The sequence below is a fragment of the Tiliqua scincoides genome, chromosome 2 (assembly GCF_035046505.1).
Source record: "Tiliqua scincoides isolate rTilSci1 chromosome 2, rTilSci1.hap2, whole genome shotgun sequence".
NCBI classification, from domain to species: Eukaryota; Metazoa; Chordata; class Lepidosauria; order Squamata; family Scincidae; genus Tiliqua; species Tiliqua scincoides.
In genome coordinates, this window is record NC_089822.1 from 218009702 (window position 1) to 218024174 (window position 14473).

The window sequence follows — 14473 nt, forward strand, 5'->3', positions numbered from 1 at the left end:
ATGCAATTCTCCATCAGGAACTCTTTCAAAAGACCCCATGGCTTTCAATAAAGACTCTGATGGAACAGCCGTTGGGTGTGTACATGTTCCTATCTCTTGTTAAAATGTATTTAATCAAAGTTTTTCTTTCCTTTGTAATATTCTGGGAATGATTATGAACTAGAGCAAATTATATCTGGAAGCCATTTGCCAATGCGCACAGAGAGAGAGAGAGAGAGAGAGAGCATTTGGCCTGCACGTTTGGATGCAGAAACGCTTTTTCCTTTCCACATGAGTGTTCTCGACTTTCTCCAGGGAGCTGAGAGCAGCAATGTATACATCAGACTAAACTGAGTTTAGAACATTGGTGGCATTTTTAGTGCCACCAAGCCACGGAAATGTGCCTCTCTATGTGTGTGAAGCACCTATGTCTTCAACCTTCTCTGGACTTACAAGTTCAGGAGTTGGCTCTAGATCTCTTCTAGCTGGTATTATTGCCAACTCACAGCTTTTCAACCCTAAACAGTCTTGTTCTGGTACACAGGACCAGTTCATATGTGTACTACAGGCACCAATTCCTGCTGTGCAATAATTTTAGGGCTCATGCATGCCTGCAACCACTTTCAGATAATTGGAATTGCATGTGAACTGGACGTATGTTTGTATGTGAATTGCAAACATTCATGTCATTTTAGCTACACTTTTCAAATACACCAATATTGTACAAAATACAGACCTGTATGCTTGTACATCTGGTTCATATAGGATTCTCTCCATGTGCTGTAGGGCATAAATGAACTCAAGAGTAAGCATGTGGAGGGAATGCGGTGGTGCTTCCCAATCCATGAACCAGTCTTTGGATCTTCAATTTGGAGTCTTGCCCAACCATTTGTATGTGTCCCTTTTTAGAACCCAAACATTTCAATGTTCCTCCCTTTTGAGTTATGATTTTTGGCTGCTATACTTTTGTCTGCATTGTCTCCCTATTGTTTTTGTTACATCAGTCAAATAACTGATTGTAACTAGTAATTGTAACTAGTAATCAGTCAGTTACTAGTGGTTTGCAAAACCAGTTTCAAACTGTGGGACCAAATCCTCATTTGTTGCCCTCATACAAAACCACAGTAATGGGCAGGCTCAAGTCAGGACACTAAAGGAAACCTTGAGCTAAATAAATTGTGGGTTCGCATTATGTCTGAACTGCAGATAACCCCCAACTGATACCTCAAAAGACCTGGGCGAGGGGAACTGAGCGTCATTGACTTTAAAGAAAAGATTGTTCTGTCATTTGAAATGGTGGTCTGTCCTCTTCCATGGGTGGCATTTATTATTTGATGAACTTTTTCCCTATTAACCATTTATTGGCTTTTTGTTTTATGCATTAGAATATCAGGAAATTTAATAAAATATTTGAAATATGTATATTACAATGTGTACCATCCACAATTTAGTTTCTCAACCAGTTGTACAGGTACCACCAGTGGAACCAACTCTGGGACCCTCAGACATCTGCTGCCCAGCAAGGAGACAAACAATGTTATGCGACAAACATCTGTAGGGACCTTGACTTGGTGGGCAGAGCTCCAAAGCAAGCTTTTCACACACTCTAAAAAGCCCACCTGTCCACCCTTAGCCTCTTACTGGTGTTTGTCTTGTCTTGACATCATCACCAGTTACTTCTGGTGGTACTTCCAATAGGTGGATCGTGCGAAGTGGTACAGCAGGGGATAGACGTTGAGAAATGCTGATCTAGTTGGACCTTTCACTGGTTCCATTTACCACCCTGATCTCCTTAGTGCTCCCACAGAACCCACCACTCTGTATATTATTGCTGCTCAAACGGGCATAAAGAGGATTTATGCACATTTATGTCTCATTTGCACCATGTCTGTAAGCACTTTTGCATAATAGCAAAAGCTGTCTCAGGTATATCTCTTTGTAGTCAAACTCTTATGTCAGTTGATTGATCTGTTGACTAAAAGTTCCAGTGTTGCTGCAGTTTGAAAATGATAGTTATATTACCATGCAGAACAATAGTTTCACAATTACTTAAAAATAGTTAAAGCATCTTCCTGCTTTATATACTTTTCTTTAAAAGAAACCCTGATATTTGAGTTGATTGATGCCTTTTTTTTTTTTCCTTCCAGTTTTCTCTGTATCAGCCAGAATGCAGGAAAAATCTGCTTAAGCTTTTTGGACGTTAGTTAGAGTATCACATTATGATTTCCATATTGCTAGAACAAACTTCAGGGTGTATTGCCAGTGTGAATGGAACCAAGGCTTGCATTTTTTGTCACTAAATCTTAAAAAGGAAAGTCTGGTTTAAATCTCCGTGTTGGTTTAAAGTACAAATCAGTAAGTGGTAAAGATATATGCTGTGTGTTGGGTTTTTCTTGACACCCTGTATGCATTTATGTTATGATGCCTGTGTGGTCTGGTCACTTCATATATTATTGTAACCGCAATAACAAATGATATATGGTTGCTTAATAAAGTGTTATTATGGCACTGTATTTAGGTAGGAGGACCTCTTTCCGTCTTTATCTTGGCAGATGAAGGCACTCAGAGCAACTTTAGCCTTGGAATTTACATGTAGCAAGTCATCAGTGCAGCAGCTTAGGTTGGCGAAGCCTAAATTAATGTCCATTAGGTCAGTTTCACAGACTGTTTATTATTTGAAGTTCTTCCTTATGTCAGATAAGTCTTACGCTCCAGTGCTCTTGGCTAGCTGGGGACCAAATATGTGTGGAAGTATGCCTTCATGTGGATCTCCCTAGCTTCATAGGGAAATTACAATGGAGCATAGAAAGCTATCCTATACAGAGTCAGAGCATCGATCCATACGACCCAGTATTGTTGTTGACACTGATTGGCAGCAGCTGTCTGGGGTTTCAGGCAGAAATTTTTCTCTGCCCTATCTGGAGATGCCACAGATTAAATCTGGAACCTTAAGCACGCAAAGCTGTCACTCTGCTGCTGAGATACAGCCCCTCCCCATCTATGCACTAGTAGGGGCTAAGCACATGACAGCTTGATTCAGTGCCAAGGGTTGTGCATATGCATCCAAATACAATATTAAAAAATTCATATGCTGGGTACCTACCAGTCAGTTATTTGGAAGGAGAAGCAGCACAGAGCTGTATATAATTCTCCCACATTTCCTTCTACTCTTCCAAATAGCTCATTCTGACTTCTTTTCCTAGGTTCTGTGCATGCAGCCCCAGCTGCTGTGGGTGTTGGGTCAGACTCAGTGACTGATATTTCCATGCGAAAATGAGTTCCTGTTTTGGCCCAATTGTGTGTACTTGTAAGGAAAAGTTGAGTAAAATAATGGCCTTTGTGCACAGGGTGGGCATGCTGTTTCTGGGCTGAAACACTGCTAGCCCTGCTAACGATCCACCAGGGAGGCCTGATGAACTTGGCAAGGCTGCAAGTGAGAATGAAAAATGGGTCAGCCATTCCATGGAGTCCCCAAACATAAGTGCAGCAAAAATTACTATGTCAGACTTGCTAGGTGACGCTTGCTAGGTTTTGGCCTGTTCCTTGCTAAGTGAATAAATCTTCATGTTTCATCTGAAAATCTACCGTTTCCAGGACTGTGGCACCACAACTTAGTTCTTCTCCTTTTTCTAACTAAGCTAAGCATGTGTAAATGAAACAATTGCGACACTAGGAAGACAGAACATTTTACGGTGATATCTCACCAGTTCTTCAAATTTTGGGTGGAGTTTGAACTAATGAGCACCCAAAAACCCCAGCCCAAACATCTGATCGGCTTGACAACAATAATAATCATCCATTCTTTTCCCCCTGCAACACTGCTTGGCAAGGGGACCTGGCAGTACCATCCTACTCTACTGACTGCAGCCTGAGATTTCCAACTACCGGAGTGTAGGGATGTGGTTTTTCCCAACTTCTAGGCAAGAGAAGCTTGTACATTAAGGCCTGGTCAGTTGTATTCTTAGAAGCAGGGTGGAAAGCCTTTGCCTTGCTGTGATAGGCTGAGTATACCTTGATTATAGCTATAGTGTGATGGGAGAGGATATGTTTCTCCCAGTGCATTGTCCCAGAGAGCTAGAGCAGGGAAATTCTGTATCAGCTCCTCCAGCCTTCCTTACAACACCCCTATTTTCACATCACTGCCAGTGTTTTTTCTGCTTCTCTCCCCCCCCCCCCATGACATACCATTACCTATTGCTGAAGATATTTAAATTATTCAGGCACAGACAGCAACTGTTACCCTGCACATGCCCAATCTCGTCTGATCTTGGAAGCTAAGCAGGGTCAGGCCTGGTTAGTACTTGGATGGGAGACCGCCTGGGAATACCGGGTGCTGTAGGCTTAGACCATAGTCTTTTGAGACTGAAGGTTGCCAACCAACCAGCAGAATTTGCCAATGTACTCAAAACTGTAATGGCAAAAAATGCAGACCTTTTATAATGTATTATCATTTTACTGACTAACAGCCCAATCCTGAGCTGCCTGGAGCTGCGGGACCTGGTGGCTCCACAAAGAGCTCCCGCCAGATCCAGAACTTCCTGTGCTACCGCAGGAGGCTCCTCGGGAGAAGGGGACGTTTGTCCTCTTCCTCCGAGTAAGGGAAGCAGTCCCGCAATGGGACTACTCACTTTAGCGGCAACTGTTTGGTTCCCGCTAAAGTGAAGGCGCTTGTATAGGGCGAGCAGCCCTACCGGAGCACCCTGGATCCTGCAGAGCATGGCTCCACGGACCCGCCTTGCCCCCGCCCCTGGGAACGCCCCCAACCACGCCTCCCCCCTCCCCGGAACGCCTTTCCCCGCCCCCAGGAATGCGCCCATTCCCCGTTCCGCAGCCCGGTGGTCGCAGGCACCGCCGAGCTGTGGAACGTGGGTTCCCGCCGGGCGGTGGCTCAGCGCCGGCTAGAGCTGAGCCACCTCTGGCGGGAGCCTGGTGGTAAGCCCCGCAAACATGCCTTATGGCACATTTGCGACTGTGGTCCGCGCTGCAGAGGCGGGGCGCGGACCACAGGATTGGGCTCTAATATCTTTAAGGGGAAGCCAAATAGAAGTTTGGAATGCACAACCTTCCATATTCCAATTTCCTTCCTCTGAATGGGGACCTGAACAATGAGGGCTTACATCTGCACTGTCCTATCAAAGAGAATAGTGCACAGGGCCCAACATCATCTTGATATTTGTTGTTCCAAAATAATGCAAGTAATGCTCATTTTTGCATCACATGACAGGTGATCAACCGGAACTCTGATTCAAAATCTCCAACTAGGAAGAGACTGCTCTGCACAAGGCATTTTGTTTCAGTGCTGGAAGGTTTTACAATTAGGAAAGCCTTTTTCCAGTCTAGCCGAAATTTCTTTCCCTGCGTTTTCAACTCTGGTTCTAGTTCTGCCTTCAAGAGCCCTAGTCCTCCTCTTCTTTTGTGTGACAGTCCTTCAAATACTTGAAGAAGACCATCATATCTCCTTTTAGTTGTTCTCTTCCCCAGGCAGAACATACCAAGTTCCTTTAACTGTTCCACACAGGTCTTGATTTCCAGACCCCACGCCCGTTTTGTTGACCTCTGAACCCATCTCCATCCTATATGCTCCATCCTATATGCTGCATAAACGCACTAATGAAGGAGGTGGGAAAGATTTTTTTTTCCTAGGAAGAAGTGGTTACCATTTTTGGAACTGTCCCCCCCACCTCCCCCAATCATTCCCACTTCCCTGTCATGTTCCTCTACAACTTCAATGAAATAATTATGTATGATTTGCAGTGGAACTTCAGGAATACTATGTCCTGTTATTGGTTCAATATAGAATAGAAAAATTCTCCAAAACCTTTTTATCCTTTCACAGTTCCCTCAAATCATTATGAACTTTCCCACATTGCCAGCAGCAGTTGTTACTCAGATTGTAAATCACTTTAAATTTATATAGTGTTAAATATCTAAATGACATGTTTTAATAGATTTTACCATATATTTGAAAGTATTAGATTTCTAGAAGTATTTTTCCAAACTCATTGCCAGGCAGTCGAATTGAAAATCCAAGGCCTTTGTCCTGCTTACTTGAAAATATGCCCTCTGACTCACACTAAACTAGAAGGAGTGGAGCTGACTATTGGGATCTGGAAATTCTGTGAACTGAAGTTCTGGTCTAAAGGTGTAAGGTTTTGCTTCCCCATGTTTGATTTGTACTAATACATGTTGGTGCTTGTGGAGAAGACCTGGGTTGCATTTCCACTAGAACTTTAATGCACTTTCACTGCAATTCTGCTCCTCCAAAGCATTCTGGGAGGACAGTTAAAGAATCTGAGAGATGTTAGAACTACCCTTTACAAACTAGTCTCCAGATTTCATTGGGGTAATAGAAGTGCACTGAAAGCCCTATATGGTTCAGGTTCAGAGTATCTGAGGGACCACCTTCTTCCATATAATCCTACCAGTCCTCTCTAGTCATCTAAGGGGGCCCTTCTGACTGTGCCACTGCCAGTAGAGGTGAGGGGTGTGGCGGCTAGGAATAGGGCCTTCTCGGTGGTGGCACCCCATTTATGGACTTCCCTCCCCTGGAATTACAAACAGCTCCTTCTCTGGAGATCTTTTGGCGTGGCCTCAAGACCTTCTCATTTATGAAGGCTTTTAACTGACTTTGGGAGCTGGTGCTTTTAAACGACTCATATTTTAACAATGGTTATCCTGGGAGTTTTAATATTTCAATTGTTTTTTATATATATAGTTTTATTTTATGTTGATATTGTCAGCTGTCTCGAGTCCCCTGGTGTGGGAGAAAGGCAAGCTAAAAATCTTATAAAATAAAGTAGATGGGCAGCCTGATCCTAAAGGCAGTGCTGCTGCCGGGTGCAGCGGTGCCAAAGCGGCTATTGCTGCATCTTGTGGCCCTGCAGCAGCCACTGAAGGTCTCCTCGGTAAGTGAAATTTTTTCCCTTCCCCTGGGGAAAGCTCCAAGCCCCAGAATGGATCCACTTTTGACAGGCTATTTTGAGAGACTCTGTGTTGGGCCTTTTGGATCCTGCCCCCTCCTGCCCCAGTTCTTTCCCCTGCCAAACCCTCCCCCATCCTGGACCACATCCCCCCGCCTCCAAGGCCCTCACCACTGCCCGGAATTCTTACGTCACTTAGGGCTCAGGATTGGGCTCTAAAGCTGTAGAGGAAATGCAATCCTGGATAGGCTGAGATTAAGGTACTCAGATTTATTTTGCAGTAAGTTTGTTTTGTGCTGTATGCATTGTATCGTTTGTTTTGTCATATCCTGGGGCCCCTGGAAGCCTGGGCCCTTGGGATTTTGCACCCTTGCTCTTCTCTCTCCTCAGTCCTGGGTGCATGGCCTTCTGGCCCTTGCATCACTGGTAGTGTTGTGCCAACAGGTGGTGCGGCGGTCGCGATGGCAGACTTCATGGTATTATAGCATACCTTGTGGCAAGCCTCAAAGATAGGATTGGGCCATAAGATGTTTTCATAGCGTTTATGATGTCACATATTAACAGTTGCTACAGTTTGTGGGTTCTTTTTAATTTGCTAAATTTATGCCAGTTAAGAGCAGTATTTAATATTGGTTCATTTCAGCCAACTTGGTGCAATAAGAAGGATATTACACTGTATTAGTTTTGAAAAGTAAATTCTTCTATCCTACTTAATGTGTTTGTTTCTTTCCCAGGCTGAAAGAAAGTTTTTATAGTCCTTCCTGGGCTATAAAAACGGAGGAGAGCCACTGGCTGGATTGGGTGAGTGGAGTTACTCCAGTACCTAGGAACCATTTACTTACTGAGTAAATGCTCTCTCACCTGAAGCCCTCTTGGCTCACTATATGGGCCTGCTTTGCACAGAGCTATAGGTTCCCAGTTCTAGCCCCAGCAGCTTTTACCAGAAGCCACCTTTCTGCATTTCTTTGATCTATTCAGGGACAACAAGACCCATAATGCTGCCTTGGTTCTACCTCCTCTGCAGACAAAACCCTAACTGTGCTCCTAGCTTGCTGTCTTCAGACTCGGAAATGTGGTACTTCCAGTTTCTTTTCAGGGGAAATGTGATGAATCAGAAATCCTGCACTTTTGGGTTTGATAACAGCATGTTAGGAGCACAGCAAGGACGGGAATGAGCTGCCTCTCAAGAGAGTGGGAAAATGAAAGTCACCTAGAATCTGTTGCCCCTTGGATTCCTCACAGTCTGCTTGTGAGGCCACCTGTGTTAGCTGTCTGGATCCATTCCCAAAACATTGATTGACCAAGAGTAGCTTCTTGCTTGCACTTTCTAGGCGTTCATAAAACACAGAGAGAGATTTTGGATGTTGCTTTGCTTTTCTGGAAAAGTTTGTCCTTTGAAGACTCAGTATTCACCAAAACTTGTTCTCAAACTACAGGGTGGAGAACTTGATTATTTTGTTGTAGAGACCAGAACTAAGTTGGTGCTAGCAGTGCATTTGGCAGAGATTTTAATCTGCAGATTTGCTTGAAGTACATGTTTTATTAGAATATACTATAGCTCTGAATTGATTTTTTAAAATCCTTTTGTCTTTCCATTTTTCTAATCTGTCCTGAGCTGTTTTTATGGGGTGGGGTAAAGATTAAAAAATCCAATTAAAAATGAATATGCATGAATAAAAAGTAATGGGAATTACATATTTTCTGAATTATGTCTTCCATTTGTGACATAAAGCTTTCTGGTCCCTTTGTTTTCAGTCTTGTACACTGTGTGGCGGATGATTTGCAGCGTAGACCCTCCAAAGCATGCCACTCCAACTATATTTGCAATCTTGTTGCTTATAAACCCTTTTCTTGGCTTCTGAGAAATGCTTATCAAAATCAAGCCAAGTTTCATCACGGGTAGTAAATAAAACAACTATATTTCATGAGTCAGCTGTATTGTTTTCAAAGTAGGATTTCATGCCTGGAAGCATAAACTAGTTTTGATTTAAAATAGATGAAAATGTCATACAAATTGGTACTTGACAATGAATGCTGTTAATCTGTTTGGAAAATCTTAAATTATGAAGTTAGCTGATTTGATACAGTTTTAAACTTTGACAGCCTAATCATCATTTGGAATGTATTCAGGTTAAAATGACACATTTACAGCTCAGTAATCATACCAGTAAATTGTTCCATAGGTATTTTAGATTTTAATTTAGAAACTAGGGTTCGTTCACATCCTGCATAACAAGCAGTTTAATAAAAATAGCCAGTGGATTACTGTGAAATTTGTACTCTGGCATATTCATTTTTAATAAATATTTCTTTTAAAAACAGATCTGCCAGAGTGAAATGTTCACTGTTAATTGACACTATAAGTGACACTATTGTTCCTGTTTCTCACCTGTACTTTTGTTTCTTTATGCCCCTGTAAATTGGTTAGGTGGTATGAAAAGTATTGTACCTGTTCCAATGGGCTTTAGTATTTATTTTTATAATGTTAAGATACAGATATGGTGCAGCAGTTGAGGCTGGTCTAAGACAAATGCAGGGTCCAAGAGATGAAAATGACTCCTTTTTTATTGCAAGCAAATTTAACATGACAGGAGAACATAAGAAGAGTCTCTCAGGACCAGACCAAAGACTAGCATCCTGTTTCCTGTGACAGCCAATCAGATACCTCTGTAATCTCAAAGGAGGAGATGAAGTCATACCTCCTCCCAGCAAGGCTCCCCAACAACTGGCACCCTGCCTTTGTAGCTGGAGAAAGCTTATAGCAATGATGGCCAAACCATAGCTCATGAGTCACATACGGCTTATTGACATAATGTTCAACTCTAGGAAATATGTTGGCTGAGTTCCTTTTTGTATTACAATTAAAATCAAAGGTAAATAAAATGATTAATGTGATTGCACCTCTAGGTGCAAGGGGGTGGCAACAAGATGCAGGTATCTTGTTGTCTTATGTGCTCTCTGAAGCATCTGGTGGGCCACTGTGAGATATGCTTTTAGAATATTTAAATATTCTACGGGCACTCTACGGGCAGGAGGTCTGGTCTAGCGGGTAGAGCCTCCATTTGCCTGAAGATAACATCCACAGGTCACCAGTTCGAGGCCACTGGCACCATGCGACCTTGAAGCAGCTGACAAGCTGAGCCGAGTTATTCCATCTGCTCTGAGCGTGGGAGGATGGAGGCCAGAATGTTGTGACCAGATCAGAAAGAAACATCTGAATGTTGTGGTTTCTTGAAAGATAGAACCTTCTTTCAAATTGTAAAAATCCCTAGGGGATTTAATTAGCCTGCCGATGTAAACCACCTTGAATAAAGTCCGAGGAGAAATCTGATGACCAAGAAAGGCGGTATAGAAATACCTGTATTATTATTATTATTATTATTATTATTATTATTATTGTAAGCCGCCTTGAGAGCCGTTAAGTGGGGTGGAAAATAAATCTCTTAAATAAATGAATAAATACAGGAAGCAGGACTAGATGGGCCTTTGGCCTGATCCAGCAAGGCTCTTCTTACGTTCTTTATAGTTATTTGCCAGGTATAATCTGAGAGTCCACTGGGTTAAAGTGTACATTTAATATTCATGGTGAGCAAATGTATTTAAGAATTTAAATGCTTCTTAAATATTGTGGCTCTCAAACATCTAAAATTTATCTTTTGTTGCTCTTAAATCAAGTTTGATGACTCCTGGCTTATAGCCACCATGACTTGTCCTCTGTGAATCTACTGTAAAAGTCTATAAGAGCCCAGCTTAAATGTGTACATCAGAAGTAGAAAAAAAATTAACAATATGATTAATACACAGAGTTTGACGTTATTCTAGCAATAAATAGTACAGTAGAATGGAGATGCTTATTTAGCAGATGGACCATGTTTCTGTATCTGATACTAATAATGTAGATTTGTTTGTTTGTATGTGCTTATTATAATTTAAATGCACTAAGCTTTGCTCTATATAGCTTTTGCATATTTTGAATGTCCAGAGATTTTATGAATTAAGTAGATCCATTTGTTTTACTTGTGCAAAAATCTCTGTCTCCAGATATAAGGTTTATTTTCTTTTCTTTTAATGAACTTATCATTGTAGTCTTTTTTTTCTGACTTCAAGCTTAGCTGACCAGATTGCTATATTTCACAGGAGAGTCATAAATCACGTGAAGGGAATTTGTTTATTTTCAGTTCAGTATATCTTTGTCTTTCACTTAACTTCAAATAAATTCAGTAACATCATACTCTTTTTCTCCAACTTCTTTTTCATCCACTAGTATACAAATTCATAGAATTAGTTCTGAAAAGTTCAATAAATGCCATGATCATTGTTGCATTAGAACTTTTTATTAATTATATTACTCATGATGGACAAAGGTGTGAGAAAGTTCCGGAAACTGGAAACCATGGCTACACAACACAAACAAAAACGCTCTTCCTCAGAATAACCCGGAGTGGAAAACTGATGGAATTTAATAAACAGTTATGAGGAATGTGAAGCAGGATACTTGGGTTCAAATCCCATGCAGCTCATTTTGTTGACACTGAGCCATTCTCACACTGGTCAACAATCCACGTTAATCCTGAAAACCCGATGGGTAATTCTTCATTCTTAATAATAATTCCATCCTATAGATTTGGATAGGTTTCTGAATGCTAGAACATGAATAATGCAACTAGTTGACTGATACTAAATGTAGCATGACAGAGGCTTCTGAGTCTCCCGGTAGTCTCTGGGACATTTGTCTTTCATAGTAAGACAGCCATCAGTAGAGCAGGGAAACTCAAGCAGAGTTTTGTTTCACTTGAAATTGCACCAAGGTTTAAACTCTATTTCAAGGTTTTCAAAATTCAGTACTTTTTACTTCAAGATCCACTGAAGATTTTTAAAATAAGTAGTTATTTTCCATTCTTTCTTAGTTGATTTCTGCTGACATCAACTTTGGGGGGGGGGGAGAGAGTGGTCAAATTTCCTCCTCTTTCCTTGCCCAGTCACTTCAAATCTCTGTCATTCATATAATTGGACTCCCATAAAAGTTTCCTTTATTTTTTAAACACCTGACAGGTTTTTCAAAAGAGGACCATTGTTTCTTTTATTTTTATGGCAATGAAGCCCCACCTTAGTCAGTGCCTATGTCAGAGGTGATCAAGTGAATGGAAGAGAGAGAGAGAGAGAGAGAGAGAGTCATTAGTCTCATGGTAATACAGGACTGATTCCTAGCTGTGAGGGCAATCAAACTGATACTTCCCTGTCTGACTGGTTCTTGCAGCAATACAGAAGCATGTCCAGTCTCTGTAGCAACTGGATCAATGCCTCTTGTGCTATTAATCTGGGGCAGCTCATCCTGGATTGGCTGTACAGCTGTCAGCAGAGAAGATAAATGCTCAGAAGCAGGAAGAGAAGGAAATGGTCATTGATGTTCACACATCCAATTGACACTCACAAACTTGCCCTCCATTACCTTTTTCCTCTTTCTGTTTTCCTTTTATTTCCCTCTGTCTTGATTGCCCTTCTATTTAGCTGATTGAAAACAAAAGGGTGGAAAAAGAGATCCAAATTCTCTTGAAAAAGAGATCCAAGACTGAAACAGTAGGGTCAACTTGTAATTTTCAGAAGCTTTTCTTCCTGATGGATTTGTAACCACCAAAAGGGTGATACAGCAATGCCTTGCCCTTTTGTCTGTTTAAGGACCAACGTATAGATGAAAGTCAAAATTGGATTAATGTCAAAGCATAGCCTTATTCAGCTTGCAAATTTATTTTGGTCAGCGAAACATGTAATAACTAACTATATAACATGTGTGAGTGCGTGCAAAACATAAGTAAACCGAAATAAAAGAAAAATAAACATAAGAACGTTGATGAATGTTATGCAAGGTTCTATGAAATCGCATGAAAGAGGAAAGCTTGTGGATGAAACATGGTTAAAGCTTATGATTTGAAATGTGGCTATAATTGACAGTGACTGAAAGAGCAAAGGATGAAAGTTAAGGTCTTTATACCCATTTTTTAGTTACAATTCTTCTCTTCCATTTCTGTTATTGTTTGTTGTTATAGATGGTGACAAGCCTTCAGAAGTTATGCATTGGAAAATAAAATTCCAAACAGACTAGGAGGTGGGGGGAAAAGTTAGGAAAGGAAAAGCTCTCATCTCCTCCTCAACTAGTGTCAAGAACAGAAAGACCTATTTGTCCCATGAGCGGCCTAGTTCTATAAAATTAATTTCCCCTAACTATACATCATGCTCATTTCTTAGACTGGATAAAATCATCTCCTTTGTATATGTAGAACTCTCAGCTTTATGTGCTGCTAGAATATAAGCAAAAGGTTGCCATTCTATGCACATTTATTTGGGACCAAGTCTAGTAGAACATAGTAAGACTTCTGAGTAAATATGATTTATTTATAAGAAAAAATATCAGATAAATTTGGTTGCTTTGTTTTCTTTTTAATTTGGGGTATTAGGCTGCAATGGGTACAGCTGTGGGCTATAATCCTCAAATGCCTCACAGCCCAATCCTGAGCTGTCCGCAGAACCCAGTTCCGGCGGCTCCATGGCGGGCTCCCGCCTGATCCTGCGCTACCGCGGGAGGCTCCTTGGGAGAAGGGCCTTCCCCCAAGAAAGGGAAACAGCCACACAATGGGGCTACTCACTTTAGTGGCGACCAGAAGGTCGGTGCTAAAGTAAAGGTGCTCGTGTAGGGCGCACAGCCCTACCCGAGCGCCTTGGATCCTGCTGAGTTTGGCTCCACGGATCCGCCTCTCCCCCTGCCACCAACATGCCACCCGCCCGCCCCTGGTCATGCCTCCCGCTGGCCTCCTCCCTCCCTGGAACACCTCCCCTACACCCCTGGCTACGCCCCCACCTCCCATTCCACAGCCCGGTGGTCTGGGAGACTGCGGAGCTGCAGAACCCAGGCGACTGCCATGCGCTAGCCAGGGCTAGCTCCGGTGGGAGTCCGGCAGTAACCCCCGCAAAAGTGCCTTACTCAAACAGGCTCTTACTCAAGAATACACGTGTACTATTGAAAACATTGTGAATTGCAGCAGGAAAAGTTTTAGAAATGTACTTTGTTCAGCTTTGGATTAGAGGGCATGTTTGCAATTACATTATTAATAGGAATTTTCAGAAGTACAGGTCCAGCCTATTATACACGGATTTGACTCAACATGAATGGCCACTACAAATGAGAAGGAATGTGCTGATCCCTGGAGAAGGGGAAAAATGCACCCCTTTAAAATCAGTTTCAAAAACTGAACAGTCCTTTAACAATAGCCTCCTTAATGAGAGAGGGGGGGGGCAGCTGGCTGATAATCCATCAATCCTTCTGTCTCCAGGCAACCCCTCCCTTTCCCCTGAGCAGGTGAAAGAAAGGTGATCATTTTGCATTGGTGAAGGGAGGGGTTGAGTGAAGCACCTTTCTAAGCTTGGAGGAGGACTGATTGATGGATTGTCTTCTTAATGTTTCTTATCTTACATCACAAAGGTCAGTAAGATTGTTTTTAAATCATCTGAGCAAAGAAACTTTTTTAAATTGATTTGCTATAGTGCATTTTTTGCCATCCATGTGAGTGCTTGGAACAGAA

General features: G+C 41.9%; 1 protein-coding gene and 1 pseudogene across 1 annotated transcript in view; both read left to right on the forward strand.

Moving 5' to 3' along the window:
* Positions 1-14473, forward strand: part of CACNA2D3 (calcium voltage-gated channel auxiliary subunit alpha2delta 3) — a 467867-nt gene that overhangs the window by 44475 nt on the left and 408919 nt on the right. The window lies entirely within an intron of this gene.
* LOC136643051 (5S ribosomal RNA) lies at positions 4202-4321 on the forward strand (annotated as a pseudogene).